This window comes from Sus scrofa, chromosome 13 (assembly GCF_054392235.1).
Source record: "Sus scrofa isolate SSC_HxYL_T2T_F1_AM1 chromosome 13, Sscrofa_HxYL_maternal_Yorkshire_Landrace_v2.0, whole genome shotgun sequence".
NCBI lineage: Eukaryota > Metazoa > Chordata > Mammalia > Artiodactyla > Suidae > Sus > Sus scrofa.
The window spans coordinates 48,592,241-48,612,745 of record NC_139395.1 but is presented as its reverse complement, the minus strand read 5'-3'; the positions used below and the strand labels follow the sequence as shown (position 1 = coordinate 48,612,745).

General features: G+C 45.3%; 1 protein-coding gene and 1 long non-coding RNA gene across 22 annotated transcripts in view; one reads left to right on the top strand and one right to left on the bottom strand.

Annotated features, from left to right (window-relative positions):
• The first annotated feature begins 8,061 nt into the window (after window positions 1-8,061).
• DCAF1 (DDB1 and CUL4 associated factor 1) overlaps window positions 8,062-20,505 on the top strand; it is an 87,524-nt gene continuing 75,080 nt past the window's right edge. For 6 of the 20 annotated variants that reach the window (XR_002337543.2, XR_014823173.1, XR_014823174.1 and 3 more), the window contains exon 1: window positions 15,208-15,311. The gene's annotated coding sequence lies outside the window, so the exon portion shown is untranslated. Of the gene's footprint in view, window positions 8,205-15,069; window positions 15,155-15,207; window positions 15,312-17,862; window positions 17,917-20,505 lie in introns of those variants that run through there. The other 14 variants (XR_002337544.2, XR_014823176.1, XR_014823183.1 and 11 more) reach the window with 6 other exon arrangements.
• LOC110256236 (uncharacterized) lies at window positions 9,771-14,905 on the bottom strand. Of its 2 annotated transcripts, XR_002337546.2 has the most exons (4): window positions 14,630-14,905; window positions 14,376-14,529; window positions 10,701-10,872; window positions 9,771-10,040 (listed from the first exon to the last, which is right to left on the bottom strand). It is a non-coding gene; the product is annotated as an uncharacterized LOC110256236 (long non-coding RNA). The 2 variants fall into 2 exon arrangements; XR_014823184.1 differs by lacking the exon at window positions 10,701-10,872.

Here is a 20,505-nt window from a genome sequence, read left to right as displayed (position 1 = left end):
TGAGCTGTGGTGTAGGTTGCAGATGAGGCGGCTCGGATCCCTCGTTGCTGTGGCTCTGGCGTAGGCTGATGGCTACAGCTCCGATTTGACCTCTAGCCTGGGAACCTCCATATGCCATGGGAACGGCCCAAAGAAATAGCAAAAAAGACAAAAAAAAAAAAAAAAAAAGGAAAATACTTCAACATAATAAAAGCCATAAATGAAAAACCTATAGTAAGAATCATTATATTTAATGGTGAAAAAGCTTTTCCTATAACATCAAGAATAAGTCAGTGATGCCTGATTTTGCCACTTCAGTACAGAATTTATAACCAGATCAATTAGGCAGGAAAAAGAGACTAAGTTACACAAATTGGCAAGGAAGAGTAAAATAATCTCTGTTTGCATATGGTAGGAACTTATATGTAGAAAACACTAAAGATTCCACACAAAAAATTCTTGGAATTGATAAATGAAGTCAGCAAACTAGACAGATACAAACTCAATACACAACTGCGTATTTTTCTAGACTACCAGTGAAATAAACAGAACAGCAAATGCTGGCAAGGATGTGGAAAAATTGGAATCCTTGTCCTTTGTTGGTGGGAATGTAAAATGATACTGTTGCCATGGATAACAGTGTGGCAGTTGCTAAATAAAAAATAAAAATTGAGTTATCATATGATCCAGCAACTGTACTGCTGAGTCTATACCCAAAAGAACTGAAAGCAGATATTTACACACCCATGTTCACAGTGGCATTATTAACATAGCTAATATGTGGAAGTAAGCCAAGTGTCCATCAACAGATAAATGGATAGGGAGTTCCTGTTGTGGCTCAGTGGTTAACAAATCCTACTAGGAACCATGAGGTTGTGGGTTCAATCCCTGGCCTTGCAGTGGATTAAGGATCTTGTCTGGCATTGCTGCGAGCTGTGGTGTAGGTTGCAGACTTGGCTTGGATCCCATGTTGCTGTGGCTCTGGTGTAGGCCTGCAGCTACAGCTCCCTAGCCTGGGAATCTCCATATGCTGTAGGAGCAGCCCTAGAAAAGGCGAAAAGACAAAAACAAAAAACAAAACAAAAACAACAGATAAATGGATAAACAAAGTATGGTATATACATGTAATGGAAAACTACTCAATTTTACAAAGTAAGGAAATTCTGACATATGCTACTATATGAATGAACTTTGAGAACATTATGCTATGTGAAATAAGCCAGTCACAGATAGACAAATACTGTATGATTATACTTAAATGGGGTATCTAAAGTAGTCAAATTCATAGAACAGAAAGTAGAATTGTGGTTGCCAGGGGCTGGGGGGAGGGGAGAATGGGCAGTTATTGTTTAATGGGTACAGAGTTCTAGTTTTACAATATGAAAAGACTTATGGTTATGGAGATGGATGTAGTGATAGTTACACATTACAAATGTATTTAATACCACTGAACTGTACACTTAAAATGGATGGTAAATTTTATGTTGTGTTTACTTTGTCACAATTTTAAAATGGAAAAAAAGATTTAAGAACCACTAGGATTCAGAAAAAATGTTTCATAGTTGGATGTGGGGCTTATAAACACATTGGGGAACTCAATATTGTTTAAGAGCAAAGTAATATCTTTTTCTCATCTTTTTCTTTCTTTCTTTTTAGTGCTGCTTCTGCAGAATATGGAAGTTCCCAGGCTAGGGGTGCAATCAGAGCTGTAGCTGCCAGCCTACGCCCCAGCCATAGCAACACCAGATCCAAGCTGTGTCTGTGACCTACCCACAACTCACAGCAATGCCAGATCCTTAACCCACTGACTGAAGCCAGGGATAGAACCTGCATCCTCATTGTTACTAGTTGGGTTCATACTCCGTTGAACCACGAGGGGAACTCCAACATCTTTTTCTTATAAAAAGCATTCGTTTCCTTTGTAAGCATATCTGGGAGTTAAGAAACATAAATTTGTCCTTTAAAGAGCTACGTATCAGCTGTCCTGGATTCTCTGATTCTCTGATCCCTTAAGCAGAATTTGGGGGGCCCAGAACATGTTCATTGTAGACTTTGTCACTTTGTATGACTGTGTGTCTCTCCTAAGAGCCTATGAAAATGAGGCAGGACTCTGTTTTCTACCCACACATGACGCTCAATGGATGAAAGAAGCAATGAGCGAGCAGCAGGAGAGAGATGACCTGCAGTTCTAAGGAGGCTGGGAGAAATCACAGTTCAGGTTCTTCCAGTGGTTTCCTTCATCTATTTCTCCTCCCTCCTTTGCAGCCTATTCCCCAGACCACCTGCAGGAGGCCTTCCCAGATTGGGCCAGCTACCACACTGAAGGATTTCTCTGTCTCCTTATCTCCCTCTCACCTGGAGGAAGAGGCCAACAAGGGGGTTCACAAAGGGATACTTGAGCTGCCAAAAAGGGTATAGTAGGCCAGGGGAGGGAGGAGGGGAAATCAGGCTTCCTGCTCCAGCACCTCCAAACCAGGTCCTCAAAAGAGAGGTGCATCCTTCCTTATCCCTCCCCAGGGCAGGTGTCCCAACACCTGGTGGAGGCCACTGGGCTGTTCTAGCCCTTCTGGGAAGGAGATGTGGTCCTCCAAGGTGGTTGCTGGTGGGGAGGGTGGAATGCCACAGGCCAAGCAGTCCCTGGTGTGTTGGCTGAGTGCTCACCTCCTACACCTCCATTCCCAATGGAGGAGAGAATGGGGGCTCTGGACTTAGTCAATAAGCAATAAGCTGAGCACCCTTGCACAAGTTAGTCAACTTCTCTGAGCCATAGCTTTCTCATCTGTCAAAGTGGAACGTGATACCTACCTCATAGGACTGATGTGGGAAGACTGTGTAGGGCTGAGCACAGGACCTCGCAAAAAGTAGGCCCTCAGGAATCTAGATGGAGTGAAGAACTTCAGCCCTAACAGAGGTAGTAACTGTCCCCAAAGGCCTGGCTGTAGCATCACCAATTAAACCATGTGGCTGAGCTAGCAACAAAGTCTCTGGTGCCTCAGCATCCTGAGATAAAGGGCTAGTTCTCACAATCTTCCTCTCATGAGGAAGCACCTGAGGGGAAACTATGGGACACAGGTGGCTTTAGAATAAAATACAAAAGCCAACTCATATTGAGCAATCATTGAGGTCAAGCTAAGCCCTTTATATCCATTAGATCATATAATCTTTGCAAATACTATTGAGAGGGTACTATTCTTTGCATTCGTCAGTTTGTTTGTTTGTTTTTGCCACACTCATGGCATATGGAACTTCCCAGGCTAGGGGTTGAATTGGGACTGCAGCTGCCAGCCTATGCCACAGCCATGGCAACATCAGATCTGAGCCACGTCTGCCACCTACACTGCAGCTCATGGCAATGCCAGATCGTTAACCCACTGAGCTAGGCCTGGGATTGAGCCACATCCTCATGGATACTGGTCGGGTTTGCTATCCCAGAGTCGTAACAGGAACTCCAGGCATTTATCAGTTTTATTTTTTTAAATGTATTTGTTTGCTTATAAGTAGGCTATTTTTAGAGCAGTTTTAGGTTCATAGCAAAACTGAGCAGACAGCAGAGTTCCCCCAAATGCCTTTCCCCTGCATGGACAGCCTCCCCCAGTATTGAATCCCCCACCACAGAGTTACTTTTTTCACAATTAATGAAACTACTTGACACATTGGTGCCACCTGGAGTCCATAGGTAACCCTGATGGTTTACATTAGGGTTTGCTCTTGCTGATTGTCCATTCTACAGGTTTTGACAAATGTATAATAACATGCATAGTTTTACTTTTTGATACCAATTTTATTTTTTATTTTTTTATTTTTTGCCTTTTTAGGGCCGCACCCGCAGCATATGGAAATTCCCAGGCTAGGGGTCAAATCAGAGCTACAACTGCCAGCCTACACCACAGCCACAGAAACACCGGGTCGCTGACCCACTGAGCAAGGCCGGGAATCCAACCTGCATCCTAATAGATACTAGGCAGGTTTGTTTCTGCTGTGCCATGATGGGAACTCCCCTATTTTTTCTTTTTTTTTTCTTTCTTTTTTTTTTTTTTTTTTTTTTTTTGTTGTTGTTGTTGCTATTTCTTGGGCCGCTCCCGCGGCATATGGAGGTTCCCAGGCTAGGGGTCGAATCGGAGCTGTAGCCACCAGCCTACGCCAGAGCCACAGCAACGCGGGATCCGAGCCGCGTCTGCAACCTACACCACAGCTCATGGCAACGCCGGATCGTTAACCCACTGAGCAAGGGCAGGGACCGAACCCGCAACCTCATGGTTCCTAGTCGGATTCGTTAACCACTGCGCCACGACGGGAACTCCTATTTTTTCATTTTTTAAAGTTTTATTGTGTGTAGCTGATTTACAGTGTTTTGTACCAATTTTATTTTTATCAAAGTAGTACATGCTCAGTGGCTTCAAAGTCAGAGTTCAAAAAAGGCTTAAATGGAAAACTGACCATGCCTCTTTCCTGCCCTCTATCCTCAGGCCCAGGCCCCATGGGCTGGGGTGAATCCTTTCCATACACCCAGTGGGGGTCACACATTTGGCACCAAGGTAATGAAACTACTTCTCTGGATTAGGAACGTGAGAAGGGACTGGAGACAAGGAACACACTAGGGCCAAGTGGCCAGACAGGCTGAGCACACCCAAGGGTCAACCAGGAATCTTAAATAAAACATTCTAACAGATATTTTAAAAATCCGTGCTTGCTTCTTTAGAAGCCCCGGAGTATTCATTCTCAGAGTTTTGCTGGATGAGGGAAGCTAAAGCCCTATGCAAAGTGGCCTAATGGAAGGAGATTCTGGTTCTGGCTGGCTGCATGGGCTTCAAAAATTTCCCCCCTCTGGACTTTGAAGTTTTTGTGCAAAAAAACCAAGGGGTTGAACAGGTGATCACTTGGGCTGCCTGTGCTGACAGATTGAGTTAGAGCTGTTGCTACTGCTAACAGCCCCATCTCTGGAGCTCTTCCTGTGAGCTGGCTGTTTTCTTGCAACCACCGTCAAAATAGGTAATATTTTGTTCATGTTCTCTTTCCCTGGTGGCTGGTTCCCCGAGGCTTCTGTCCTGCTTTTCCTGCAATAAGCGTTCTAGTGTGTGTGTGTGGCGTGTGGGTGGGTTTGTAGGTAGGTGGGTAAGAGGGGGCCCCCTGGCTTCCAGTAACAGCCCCACCTCAGAGTGAAGACCATTACCACCCCCATCCTGTTTAATGCTAATCTCTCTTCCTAGGCTGCTGGTTTTCTTTCTCTGCCTTGGCTGTGAATTAGTCACCTAGGGAGATTTAGAAAGAAAGGTTGGCTGTGCCCCACCTGCAAAGATACTGCTTGAATTTTTCTGGAAGAGGGTCCTAGCACTGGTTGGGCATAAGAGCGCCACAGGTGATTCAGATGCGCAGCCGTATCTGGGCTGGGAACCTCACCTTAGGCTGTCAGCTTAGTGAGGATCCTTACTTGTTCCCTCACCACACCTGGCCCCAGGGAGTGTCTGCTCTTTGCCCTGCTTCCCTGGCCAAAAAGGCCAAGCAGCCTTTGTTCTCAGATGCAATGTAGCTGCCTTTCTCTGTGATAAATGCGACAGCATCGTTACTTTGCTTTCCTGAATTTATTGTCCTCTTTGGAGTAGCCAAGGCCACAACACTTCTCATGGATTCTTTGGAAGAAAAGCCCCTGAAATCCAGACCTGCCCTAGCTTGTGTGGTCGGAAGCCCACCTTGCCTCTGTCCTCTCTGCTCTGCATCTTCAGGGAAAAGAAATAGGGAAGACTGGGTTTGTCCTCCATCTAGGCTGCACTGGCCATTTTTCAGCTCCTAGGTGAGGCTATCAGCCCCACCAAATCAAATATGTCCTGTATTCAAAAAAGGACAAGGACAGTCCTTATCAAAGTCTTAGAAGAGAGTCGAGCAAAGCTGAATGTTATCTGAAAGAAGAGAGTCTCCTGTTTCCTACCTAATGAACTTAGGTACAGAAAGGTGCCTGATATTCTCCTGACTTAGGACCCATATGTAGACTTCAGGCCACAGAGCCTTGGATGCTGATTTTAGAGACTGCAAGAGAGAAGAATGACTAGGGGCAGAGGACCAGGTAAGAGGTGGGCTGGGGACACCCTGGCAGTTGTAAATAAGCTGAGTTGGAACCAGGAACTGGAAGTGATAGTGGGGAAGGCACTCAGGGCAGGGCTCTGAAATGGCAGCTAAATTTGGCATTCCTTGGCTTCTTTTCATCCTCCATAAAGCCTGGACTTTGAAGTCATAGACTGATGGCAGGGCAAACCTAGTAGCCATCGTGGCCTTGGCTACTCAAAGGAAGACAACCTGCAAGGGTCTGGAAGCCATTTGGCATGTGGTTTTCAAACTGAGTTTCTTGGAACCCTAGGAGGTTCCTTAGAATTGGTAGGGACTTTGCCACACTATGTCTCAGAGCTCCCAACATCGTCCCTTTTTCTACTTAAAGAACAAGTGTATATAATTTCATAAGGGGGAAAAAAAAGAGGTAAAATAGGCTATCAAAATGTGAAAACCATACATCTAGTAAATTTAAGAGCTGATGGATAGGGAAACTTGCCCAGTCACGGTTTAGTCCCTAACCCCTCAGACCAGGTCGTACCCCCACAGCACCCCACTGGCTTCACAGATCAGACAGAAGGAGGTTCTCTCTGGAGGCATAGCTCGAATGCAACAACAAAAATGGCTAAGAGAGGGGCTGTGTGGGGAAGAGGCACTCTCAAAAGAATGAGTGACCCCAAAACCCAGGCTTGTAGACACTAAGAGGCAGCGTGAAGCTGCCTTGGCTCAACTGTCAAAAGCCCTCAAGGTTCTAGTCTGTTTTTACCTTCAGGGAAATGTAGGCCTTGGCCCGGGAGGTGGGACTCCTAGATCCCAGGCTGCTCCATCATTTCCCAGGACACTAGCCATCTCTTTAAGGGAGGCAGCTGGGCACGGTCACTCAGTCCCTAGATGATGGGCCCTTTGAGGACAGGACATGTCATCACTATGTATACTGCAACCTCTTAAGCCCAAGGTACTCAGGTATAGGGCTCAGCACAGGAATCCCTAACTTTATTGAAAACAATTGTGTTCATTTGTTTTTAGAACAGGGCTTCCATTAAGTGGCTCTCCTTGTTCTCTACATACAAACTGTGATCTCGGACAACAGTGGCTGACTTTCCACACTTCATGGAGTGAAGGTTTCTCCTCCCTCCCGTTTTCTCCCCTGGACTGGCTCCTCTGGCAGTGGGAATCTCTACACTCTGGAGAGAGTGAATGCTGGGCACTTCCATTTCTTCTCCTGATATTCTTCTTCCTCCGAGCAGTCCAACAGCTGAAGGTACCCCAAGGCCATCAGGGCTGCTTATCAATGGCAACTGAATCTGGCCACATGCATTTGTCCAAGAAGCAGGTGGAATGTTCAATAAATATATGATTATGGATGGATTTCTTGGAGAGAAAGATCTGGTTCCCAGCTCAGAGGTCTTAACCTTTCTTTGCTGTGGAACACCAAGGACATCAGGGATTCAGATCTTTATATATACTCAGTTGGGGCAAGGCCCCCCTTTCCCCCTCTGCCTGGCCTGGAGGGACAGAGCCATAGCCAAAGACCACTGCCCAGGCCCTAGCTGTTCTCAACTGGCAATGACCAGGGCCTGAGAAACTGTCTTCTTCCCCAGATCTCTAACAGCTCCCCTCTTCCCTACAACATCAACCCCTCCAGAGCCCTCTCCAGAGTCCAAAGGCCACTTTTTTTTTTGTCTTTTTGCTATTTCTTTGGGCCGCTCCCACGGCATATGGAGGTTCCCAGGCTAGGGGTCGAATCGGAGCTGTAGCCACCAGCCTACGCCAGAGCCACAGCAACACAGGATCCGAGCCGCATCTGCAACCTACACCACAGCTCACGGCAACGCCGGATTGTTAACCCACTGAGCAAGGGCAGGGACCGAACCCGCAACCTCATAGTTCCTAGTCGGATTCGTTAACCACTGCGCCACGACGGGAACGCCTAAAGGCCACTTCTGAAGTCTTCCATTTCCCCCAAGTCGTGCTCACAAGTCCCTAGTTGTCCTGGTCCCTGGTCTAGTAGGGGGTGTGGGGGGTGTGGTCAGCCAGCTTTGTGACTTCACAAAAGGCTATCTGACAAGTTTGAGCCTGGTGAAGCAGGAGCTGGGCAGAGCCCCACCCCGCACTCAGGAACATCATGTGACTTTTCATGGAGAGACACCCCTACCTCTGAGGGAATGAAGAGGAATTGCCTCATGGTAAGAGCCCAGGACACCCGCTGCCCTTAGAAACACCTCCCCTTGATGACTCTGCTTCCCAGGCCTGAGTACTTCTGGCTATATTTCTTCAGGGCCCAGGCCCATCGCAGTCAGGTTTGGGGGTGGGGAAGGAAGTGATGTCTTCAAGTGATGGTGGTGGGTCTTTGACCTCTGAATTGGGGGGTCAGATAAGCCTCCTCCCATTAAACGAGCTCATTCTTCTCCAGGTCTTTCAAAATGAAAGAACTGATAGGCTGGGAAGCTTTATCCGACCTGACCTTTTTTTTGCGGGGCGGGGCACACCTGAGGCATATGGATGTTTCCAGGCTGGGGGTGTAATCAGACGTACAGCTGCTGGCCTACACCACAGCCACAGCAACGCAGGACCCCAGCCACCTCTGTGACCTACACCACAGCTCACGGCAAATGCCAGGTCTTTAACCCACTGAGCAAGGCCAGGGATCGAACCTGAGTCCTCATGGTTCCTAGTCAGATTCCATTCCGCTGCACCATGGTGGGAACTCTCTGACCTGATTCTTCATCAGGGTCTGTCCCAGCAGCATCCAGAGTATCTTCAGGTGGGTTAGGACAGAAAGCCCTGAATCCTGGGGAAAATATTTTGACTACAAACAGGCATTGTCAAAATCCAAGGGCTTCTCTCTCCAGTGCTAAACCCACTGTTGTTTCCTCCTGGAAGGATTTATGATTTTAGGAATCTGATGCAAAAGAGGCTGAAGATGCTTTCTTTTTACCTTTTCTGCACCTGTTCCCCACCCTCTAACTCTTGGCTGGTGCATAGCTTCTGGGAAGGGCAGGGCCCAAGGAGCCAGCAAGGATGATAACTGGCAGTCAGGCTCCAGGATCTGATAGGTCCTGGGTATAACTGGAGAGAAGAGTTTGGCACTTTTCATGCTCCAGCTCCTGTTTTTGCTGGGCAGGTCCATTGTGAGGGTGGCCCATCTCTGCCATCCCCACTGGCTTCTACTTTCATTGTGATATCCCCATCCTGTCAGAGGACCCCAGGGAAGAAGTGAGAGTGCTTTGGGCAAGAGTTCCAGATGTAGCCCTCATCTCAACTAGGAGGCAGGGTTGACAGGCTGGTTTAGGGTAGGTGACATGTTTGGCTTCACATCCAAGGGGCTCCTTAGCCTTGACTGCTCTCACCCTTGATGGATGATAGCTTTTGCAAGCATTATGTGGCCTAGGAGCAGATCCTCTTTTTTTTTTTTTTTTTGAGTTTGAGGAGGATGTCAAGACCTTTTAATGAAGGAAAGAATAGTTTTTCAACAAATGATACTAGAACAATTGAGTAGACACATACAAAGCAATGAAGTTGAATCTCTACCTCACACCATGTATAAACTTTAATTCAAAGCGAATTAAAGAGCTAAATGTAAGAGCTAGAACTATAAAACTCTTAAAAGAAAAAAATGCATGTATTTTTCCTTCTTTGCCTCAGCAGTTATACCCCAGGAATTTATTCTAAGTATATAAATAAATATCTGTGAAAATATTTGTCTCCATACATGAGATTACAATGAGGTGCAAAATCGAAAGCAACAAATATTTATTTATTTATTTATTTTTTGTCTTTTTGCTATTTCTTGGGCCGCTCCAGCGGCATATGGAGTTTCCCAGGCTAGGGGTCCAATCGGAGCTGTAGCTGCCAGCCTATGCCAGAGCCACAGCAACTCGGGATCCGAGCTGCGTCTGCAACCTACACCACAGCTCACGGTAACGCCGGATCGTTAACCCACTGAGCAAGGGCAGGGATCGAACCCGCCACCTCATGGTTCCTAGTCGGATTCGTTAACCACTGCGCCACGACGGGAACTCCTGAAAGCAACAAATATTTAAAAACATTTGATAATTTGAAGTAATTCAAATAACTTAAATACATAAGTATTTAATAATAAATAGAATGTTATATTTTATATATCATCAATATGTATATTATATAAATTAAATATATAAAATATGAAAAATAATTATCTCTAAAAGATGTGATATGCTGTAATTTTTTTTTTTGGTCTTTTTTTAAGGCTGCATCTGCAGCATATGGATGTTCCCAGGTTAGGGGTCCAATTGGAGCTGCAGCTGCCAGCCTATACCACAGCCACAGCAACCCTGGATCCAAGCCACGTCTGCGATGTACACCACGGCTTAAGGCAATGCCAGATCCTTAACCCATTGAGCGAGGCTGGGGATCAAACCCGCAGCCTCACGGTTCCTAGTCAGATTTGTTTCTGCTGTGCCACAATAGGAACTCCTATAGTTCATTTTTAAATTACATTATAGAAGATTGTTTAGTGACATGAAAAATAACACTGTATTAACTGAATAAATAGATCATAAATAATATACAAGATACAGTCTTAAATATATCTTCAGAGTCTCTTTTTTAAATATATGTTCACATATCCAGGTATATAGGTAGGTAGGTAGGTAGAATCATCAAAATATTTAGAAGTGATTTTCTCTAGATAGTGAGATTACCTATGATTTTTGTACAAAATTGACTTCCATCCTGGGAACCTCCACATGCCACAGGTGTGGCCCTCTCAATGTGGCCTCCTCTTTGTCTTCTGGAGTAGGATATCTTTTTGAACGTTTCTGGTCCATTTGGTTGAAGATTGCTCAGCCTTTAGTTGTGTGAATTTTGCTGTTTCTAGGAGAGAAGTTGAGCTCCAGTCTCCCCTTTTTTTTAAGATTTTTATTTTTTTCTATTATAGTTGGTTTACAATGTTCTGTAATTTCTGCTGTACAGCAAAGTGACCTGGTCATGTATGTGTATATATATATACATATATATATATATATATATTCTTTTTCTCACATTATCCTCTATCATGTTCCATCACAAGTAACTAGACATAGTTCCCTGTGCTACACAGCAGGATCTCGTCACTTAGCCACTGGGAGCAGATCCTCTTAAATCTACTCATTTTTCAGTTCTGTGCTGGGACAGAGAGTGGATAGATGATCCCTAAGAGTAGTTACTTCCCAGTGTATCTGAAAATGTGCCCTAGGGGTTTTCTGTTTAAGGAGCTTGTTTTTCATTTTGATGAGGAAAGCTTGAGCTCTTTCAGCTGGCAGTAGAAGTGGGGGCAAATAGAAATCAACCAGGGCTGAGGTCATCCTGAAGAAAGGCAACAGGGACAGTCAGGGACCAAGAATGATCGCAATAGGAACAGCTATCACCTAGCTAGCACCTCCCGCCTGCCAGGCCCCAAGCTAAGCACTTGAGATGCATGATCATGCTTAGTCTTCACAACTGCTAGAGAGGAGGTGTTATTTATCCCATTTTCCAGCTGAAGAAACTGAAGCTTGAAAAATAAATTAAGCCACCCTAGTTGGTAAATGGGAACACCAGTGTTAGGATGCAGGTCTGTTTACCTCCAAAGCTAGACTCAACTGTGGCCAATCTCCTTCTGCAAACCCTTGCCAATAAAGAGGAAAATGTTTTCTCAGCCCTGCCCATCAGCGACAGGGTTAAAGAGAGAAGGAGGGAAGGGGGGAATTTGAGCCTGATATTACCCAGATCAGCTCTTGGAAAAGGGACCCTTGATTGCTTGGCTTCTCTAATCTTTAATGAGACCCACTGGGAGGCAGCTGTTCTGATTTACTTCTATTATTCAGATGATTTAAGTGAGGCCCTGGGAACCACCAAGGGGAGTCCTTGAAGTCTGGCTGAGCAGTGGTTCTGAGGTGGATCTGCTAGATAAAATATAGACTGTCCAGTGCAGTTTTTAAAAAAAGCATTTTTATTAGTATCTTCTGCACACACTTTATTTATTTATTTTTGGCTGCACTTGCAGCATGTGGAAGTTCCTGGCCCAGGGATCAAATCTGAGCCACAGCAGTAACAGTGACAATGCCAGGTCCTTAGCCACTAGGCCACCAGGGAATTCCTCCAGTTCAGTTTTAATTTCAGATAATAATTTTGAAAAGTCTAGGTATGTCACATATATTGCCTGGGGCTCCTCATGGATGGGATCCTGGTGTGTGGGAGTGGGGGTGAGGTTGGGGGGCGTTGCTGTTTCACTTCCCACTTGAGTCTCAGGCCCCTCTATGAAGCTGGGCCACAGGAATAGGAAGGGGACTGATTCCTGGGGACTGCAGTGTCTATGGCTACAGGACAAGGTGGAGCCTCCATTTCTCCCTCTGTGAAACATAGAATAGTGGACATGGATGTAATTACACAGGGGTAGTTGCTTTGCATATCACTTGAGCAAGTGCTCCAGCTTTCTAGGGGGCTAGAGGGGCTCCTAGGAAGGGGGAGGGTACCAAGTGAATGATTAGAATTCCCTCTTTTTTTTTTAACAATTCCTCTTTGTCCAGGTTGGGGGTCCCCAGAATCTGGAAGCCCCGAGCCTCTTTGGTGGCTCCTGTGACCCTGGACACTTGCGGTAGCAGTCTTGTTCAGCCAACAGTAGAGTGATAGTGGGTGTGGGACAGAAGGAGACACAGGAGTTATGGCAGCACCAGAGTGGGGATGGGCTGATGGTAGCACCTGGGTAAGATGAGCCTGGAAGTAAGTGATCAGAGAGAAGTGGCAGAAAAGTGATGAGAGGAGTTGATGCAGAGGGGAAGAGCATCCTGAAGCCCAGAGGACTTGATGCCCCAGAGTATGGGCAGGAGTGGGGAATGAGGGCAGGATGGAACATTCCTAAGCCTGTAGACCTTGGTGCTTGGGCCAGGGCTGGGCCACTCCTGCCCTTCCTCTGTGACTGGGCAGCCCTCAGGCAAGACTTCTTGCCCATTTGGATATTGGATGCTTCTTTTTGAGATATACCACAGGGTAAGATGGACACAGGCAGAACAGAGAGAGAGAGAGTCCAGAAATGGTCTTCCAAAGAGGCCAAGGAATATTTTTCCAATGACTCAGGCATGATGTGCCAGACCAAGCTGGGTGTGTGGGCCTGATTTATCTGGAGCTTTGTGTTTGCACATACTTAGATGTCAAAGTTTTGGCTGTGAGGAGTGGTGCCAATGCACAGGAGTGCATGCTTGTATCTCTGACACATATGCCTGGCCTGTGAAATGTATCAATGAGCATGCTTAAAATGTATGTACAGCCCCGATAACCTGAGTGCAGTCTCTTCCTCTTCCTGGGGCAGGAGTCTGGGAGTGCCTGCAGGTATGTGGCTCTGTGAGTGCCTGTGTGTGTGTGTGTGTGTGTGTGTGTTGGGAGAGGTAGGAGGGCTACAGGCATTATAGAACAGAGATTCTGGAAGGAGAGGTTGCTGGACAGGGCCTGTGTAGCTAGCTCCTGTTCTACTTCCCCAGCCTCCTGGGCCCTGGCTCCTCCATAGGCCCTCTGGGATACCCTTTATTCCCATCATTTACCCAGGGTCCCAGGCTGATTTTCTGAAGGGGAACAGTGCCATCAGGTGGCAGGTTGGGGATGTGCCAGGAACAGGAGAGCTGGACCCTGGGTTCCCACGAGGGCTCTCTTCCTTTCAGGATTTCAGTCAGTGGGGAAGTCACAACCACACTGGTTACATCAAGGACAGAGGGAAAGTTTCTAAGTCCTAAATGCTCCATCCTCATGCATTTTGGGTTCAGAGCCCAGGGAGGCATGGCAGGAAAGTCAGCTGAAGGAGTGCTACAGGATTGATGTAGGAAGTTACGGTCCAGGCTCTCTGCACCCATGAACCTGGGCCCCATTCCTTGGGCCACAGTCTGGGCTCAGATTTCTCATTTGTATAGGCGGCTAACTGTACTACCCTGTGGGGTCCTAGCGGCCATTACTGAGATCAGCAAAGTTCCAGAACCACAGAGACAGAGAGTTACAAGACATGAAAGAGGTGCAGAGAGACAGAGGTGCAGAGAGAAGACACACTTCTATAGCACTGCCACCCATCATTGTAGAATTTTGTGCCTGAGTAGCTGCTTCAAGTTACACACTGAAGTGAAGGAGGGACGTCTCTTTCTGGAAAGAGGGCAATGGGCTGTGGTGGGAAACAGAATCAAGAGACCCACCATCTAGGCTCTTGCTAGTTTCTTACTAGCTATAGAACGTGAGCATGGCAGCAGGCTTGCTATGTTCCATGTTCCTCATGTGAGAGTGCTGACTGTGAGAATTCCATAAAAATGTACAGAAACTTGCTCAGGAACTCCCAGAAATAAAGCCTTGGTAGGATCTTGTCCAGGAGAGATTCTGCTTACCCATGGAGCTACATTTCTCTTTCATGCCTCCAAAAAAGAAATCCAGTGTCAAAGAAATCCAGTGTCAGAGTCAGGGGTCGCTCTGGTTCTGCGGCTAACTGGTTGTGTGATGTTAGTCATGTCACTCAGTATGACCTGGTCTCTCTTCTCCCACCTGTAAAATAAAGGAATTAAATTAGATGGCTTTTGAGGTCAGCCCTGTCTTAATCTATGTCTTTGGTTTTTTTTCCTTTTCTCTGCCTCACATATAATACCTAGGATGAATATTTATTGATCCTACAGGCAAGGTCTTAAACAGAAAGACAAAGAAAAAAACAGAGCCTTCTGTTAAATGAGTGCTGGCATTTCACATATACTTTGGGAAATACTCTTAGATCCTGGTATATTCTAGGTATAATGGGGCAAATGAGAGAATAAAGCAAAGGCCCTTGTCACGCAGGACCGAATAAGATACTGAGAGGGTATTTAGCAATTAGAGCCTAAGCTTGGGAGGATCGGGTCTTTCACTTCACGCTTCCGGTTTCCTGAGTAACCAATGAGTATGTAGCAGTTCGCGTTTACGCTAAAAACTACACTTCCCAGAAGCCAATGCGCGGGGGCAAAGTGCTCGAACGCCAATTAGGATTAGCGGGCCCCTCCCATAGAGGCGGAACTCCATTTCCCAGGCGGCTCTGGGGCTCGTCGATATTCCTCCGCTCACCCTGGCCTTCTCCTCCCGCCTTCTGCCAGGGAGCCTCGCGCCAAGTCGGGAGAGGCGCGCGCGCGCGCGCGTGCGCGGGGTACGTAGCACGCGAGTGACGCATAATATGTGGGCCGCTCTGGAGCCGTGGTCGCACTGTGTGTGAGTGAGGGAGAGTGAGTGCGGGACCTGAGGCTGTGTGTGTGAACTGTGGCCACTGGCGGGGTCAGGGGGGTGCGGCGGAGCCGCCTGGGAAGGTGAGTAGAGAAAGGAGGGAGACGGCTCTTTCGGAGTGGCGCGAGGAGGCAGGGCGCCGGGCCAGGCGGGCGGGAGAGTGGGCGCCGGACTGGGGGAGGGGCGGCACCTGCCTGGGCCGCCGGCGGAGAGGGGGCGGGCCGAGCCTCGGGGGAGGCTTGGTCTGCGGCCTGACAGGACTTTCTCTCCTCCCGATTCTTGGCTCAGGGGCGGGGCTTTCACGTTCTTGCTCCAGCCCGCAAAAGAAACTTCCCTAGAGTAACTCTTCAGCCCAGAGTAGGGGGCAAGGCTGTGCCCGCCCCTACCTGGAGGAGGGGCGCCTCTTATTTTCCTCATCACCTTTCACCTTCCAGTCCCCCCAGTCTTCCTCCGTACGGACTGGGGGCCTCCATCTTCCTGCTGTACGGCCCCCCCCCCCCTTTCCTATACTGTCTCCGCCTCCAGCCACCTGGGAGGGCTTTCCCCCTTCCTCGGCCTCTTGCCGCCTCCCCCGGCACTAGCTGGGCACCGTAATGGGTCGAGGGGGCGGAGCTCTCCTGGCACTCCTCCCACTCCCATGGTGGAAGGGAGGGGTGGAATGAGATGTGTGTGGGTCCTGCAGCTTGGAGCCAAACCTTGGAGTACCCGCCAAGTTTCTCAGGAGCCTGTTTCTGGGGGTTATAGTCGTTTTTAACTGGGTGTCAGGCGTTTGGCTTAACTCTCTCTTCCTAGACGGTTTTGGTCTCACTTCCTCTTATTGCATGTTAGCACTCGGGTTTCGCTTGTGTTGAAGTAGTTTTGGAGTGTTTGTAGTAGTTCTTTTTAAGTCCCAGCTGACTTGTCCTTGTCTATGTCACGTTGGCCTCAATTTTTCTTACGCTGTCTTTTCAATGAAGGATTTTAATTAGCCTACGTGTTTTAATGATTATTAGCAGCATCTTCGTGTTCTAAAAGCTTTTTAATGTACAGAGTGAGAGGTTCATTGGCATTGTTCTGTAATTTTCTTGTCCAAGTTTACGGGAGTTTACTTTTAAGGTTTATGTGAACTTGTATAGTTACACTCTTTAGAAATCAATTTGTATTTTTTCTACTTGATGCTGTCAAGATTTGGCCTTTGTATGTAACAGTTATTGTCCATTTTCCAGTGATAGTGTATTTTTGGATGTGAGATATTAGATACAGAATTTGGGAGCTAGAATGGAAATCCTTTTATGTTCAAAATCTCTTGAGTAATTGCTGAGCACAGTGTTTTACTATTCTGTCTGTTGTCCAGTAGTATGAAACACATGTTTGAAGTGATCGAAGTTGGTTTGTTACCAGTTTTCTTATATTTCTGTCATGGTCATAAAAAGTAATAGAGTATTGTTATACATGTTCTTATATGTTATAGACGTAATTAGGTAAATTTTACTCGAAGCTCCAAACTTGGGTTTTTTTTTTTTCCCAGTTTTTTTTTTTTTTTTTTTTTTTCAAATAAGGAAGAAGGTGTACAGACATTTTAACCTTATGGGATTTTACCCTTGTGGGATCTATCCTTAATGAGTACTTTTTTTTTAGGCTTTGGAATAGTTTCTGCAGAACAGTCCATTCAGTATTGTGTATTAGAGGTTCACATATTTTTTTGGTTTAATTTAAAAGTTACAGAAGATAACAAAATAGTGGAAAAATGGTGAATCTAGAGTAATAACAGTGAAAAAAATCTTTCTCCTACCCTTATCCCTTAGAAAGTCAGTTACCTGCCGCAAAAATAATAGTTATTATCTGTTTTTTAAAAAAAATTTTTAATTAAAATTTTTTTTGACTGATTGTGTGGAAGTTCCTGGGCCAGGGATCAAACCTGTGCCACACAGTGATCTGAGCTGCTGCAGTGAGAGTGATAATGCTCCACTGCGCCACAAGGGAATGCCTATTATCTGTTTCTTATGAATTTTTCCAGGACACACACACAGACTTTTCTCACTTGACAACATTTTGAGAGTTGGTCCAAATTAGGAAAGAAGTTCCTGTTGTGGCACAGCAGAAATCAACCCAACTGGTGTCAGTGAGGATGAGGGTTCCATCCCTGGCCTCACTTGGTGGGTTAAGGATCTGGCATTCTCATGAGCTGTGGTGTAGGTCACAGACACTGCTCACATAACGCCTAGCCAGCAGCTCCAGGACTGATTCGACCCCTGGGCGGGGAAATACCATATGCCCAGGTGAGCCCTGAAAAGCAGACAAAACAAAACACAAATCAGGAAAGGAAATCCTTCTTAGTTTTTTTTCTTCTTTTTAATTAAAAAAAATTCGGGCGTATTAAAAAGTTGAAAGAATAGTAAAATGAATACTTGTTTATCCATCTAGATTCAACAGTTATTATTAATATTTTGCCATATTTTCTCTTATAGGTGGATATGACGTACATTTATTTTTGTGGAACCATTTGAAATAAATTTGCAGACACAGCACCCCTAAATACTTTGGCAGACATCCTTTAGGATAAGGACTTTCTACATATTTTTTGTGGAAATTTATGTTATTCCATTTTATGGACAGTCTTATTTAATCCTCATGACAACCATTTCCATTTTACAGATAAGGAAATTGAGATTTGGAGAAGTTAAATAACTTGACCAAGATCTCACAGAGGTATGTTGGCAGAGCTGGGATTTGAATGCTTGAAACCCCTTTCTACCAAGTACCAATCGATTGGTCTTGGGGACCTCTCTGAGCCCCTTTCCTTGTCTGTAAAAACAGGGGCATATTGGTTATGGAAATTCAGAATAATGTCAGTAAATTACCTAAACAAGTGTTTATCTTATACTAATTTTCACAATTCGATAACTATTGTGTCACTGTTGGACAGGCCATAAATTCTGCATACCACTAAAACAACTCACTTTGAAACATGGTGAGTTGAGTAATGTATCTTCACTGTCTTGTCCATAACAAGATGACTGCACCTTTTGCCTTTTGTTAGTAGTCTGTCATAGATAGTAAAATGAATTATTGGTATTATTATTTTTGTCTAAGTTTATATTTCCCTGGGCACGTGATTATTCTCAAAGTTATAATTATTCTTAGGCATAGTTAGTTGGAAATTTTGAAAATAATACCAAAATCACGTGTGTGTCTAAATTGAACTGTAAAATATTACTATTTTAATGCCCTTGAATTGATCTTTTTTAGACATAGTATTTTCTTTAAACTTTGCCTTTATGTGTTCTACTAGGCTGATTGCTTAAGTTAACCAAGAGGCATTCTCTCCTGGACCATTTTTCCCATATTAAAAAAAATGTGTGAGTTCCTTTGTGGCACAGCAGGTGAAGGATCTGGCATCGTCACTGCTGCGGCTCTGGTTGCCACTGTGACTTGTGTTGGATCCCTGGCCCAGGAATTTCTGCATGCCGCAGGAGTGGCCAAAAATTTTTTTAAAATTTTCATACGATAAATTAACCCCTTTAAGGTGCATAATTCAGCTGCATTTATTAGATTAACAGTGTTGTACAACCATCACCTCTTTTAGTTCTAAGACATTTTCATCACTCCAAAAGGAAACCCTATGGCTATTAATCACTCACTTCTTATTTCCCCCTCACACATACCTCTTGGCAATCACTAGGCAGCTTTCTGTATATGGATTTATCTATTCTGGGTGTTTTGTGTAAGACTAAATAGAATCATATGATATGTGACCTTTTGTATATTTTTTTAAAGCCTAGCATATTCTTTTAAAAGTTCATCCATGGGAAGTTCCTATCATGGCTCAGTGGAAACAAATCTGACTAGTATCTGTGAGGATGCAGGTTTGATCCCTGGCCTCGCTCAATGGGTGAAGGATCCGGCGTTGCCATGAGCTGTGGTGTAGGTTGCAGACACAGCTTGGATCCTGCATTACTGTGGCTGTGGTGTAGGCCAGCGATTACTGCTCCAATTCTACCCCTGGCCTGGGAGCGTCCATGTGCCAGGGGTACAGCCCTAAAAAGACCAAAAAAAAAAAAAAAAAAAAAAGGTTTATCCATGGTTGTAATGTACCTTCTTCCTTTTTTTTTTTTTTTGTCTTTTTGCCATTTCATGGGCCGCTCCCGCGGCATATGGAGGTTCCCAGGCTAGGGGTCGAATTGGAGCTTTAGACGCCGGCCTACGCCAGAGCCACAGCAATGCAGAATCAAAGCTGCACCTGTGACCTACACCACAACTCACCGTGTCGCCAGATCCTTGACCCACTGAGCGAGGCCAGGGATCAAACCTGTGTCCTCATGGATGCTAGTCAGATTTGTTAACCACTGAGCCACGATGGGAACTCCCTGTACCGCCTTCCTTTATGTGGCTGAATACTATTGCATTGTATGAATATAACCACATTTTGTTTATCCACTCATCTCTTGGTGAACCTTTGGGGTTGTTTCTACATTTTGGCTCTTGTGAATATGCTTTGAATATGTGTGTACAAGTGTTTGACTATCTCTTTTCAGTTTTTTGGGGCATATACCTTCGAGTGGAAGTGCTGGGTCATATGATAAATTTTTTTTTTTAACTTTTTGAGGAGCCATAAAATATTTTTGTATACTGCTATACCATTTTACATTCCTATCAAAAGTGTGCCTTCCATTTTTTTCCACATCCTTGCCAATGCTTGTTATTTTCTGATTTTTTGGTTTTGGTCATCCTAGTAGGTATGATTGTGGTTTTGATTTTCATTTCCCTAATGGCTAATGATGTTTAATACCTTTTATTTACTTATTTTTCCTTTGCCTGTGGCATGTAAAAGTTCCAGGCCAGGGATCTAACTTGTGTCACAGCAGTGACCCGAGCAGATCTTTAATCTTCTGCACCACAGGGGAACACCTGATGTTTGAATATGTTTTCATGTACTTGTTGGCAATTTGTATGTTTTCTTTGGAGAAATGTTTATTCAAGTTCCTTGCAAATTTTTTTTTTTCTTTTTTGGCTACCCCAGGCATATGGTGTTCCCACACCATGGATCAGATCCAAGCTGCAGTTGCAATCTAAGCTGCAGCTGCAGCAATGCTGGATCCTTAACCCACTGTGCTGAGGATTGAACCTGCATTCCAGCATTGCCAAAATGCCACCAATCCCATTGTGCCACAGTGGGAGCTCCACTTTGCCCGTTTTTGAATCAGTTTTTTTTTTGTTGTTGTTGAGTTGTGTGAGTTCTTCATATATTATGGATACTAAATCCTTACCAGATACATGGTTTGCAAATATTTTCTCCTA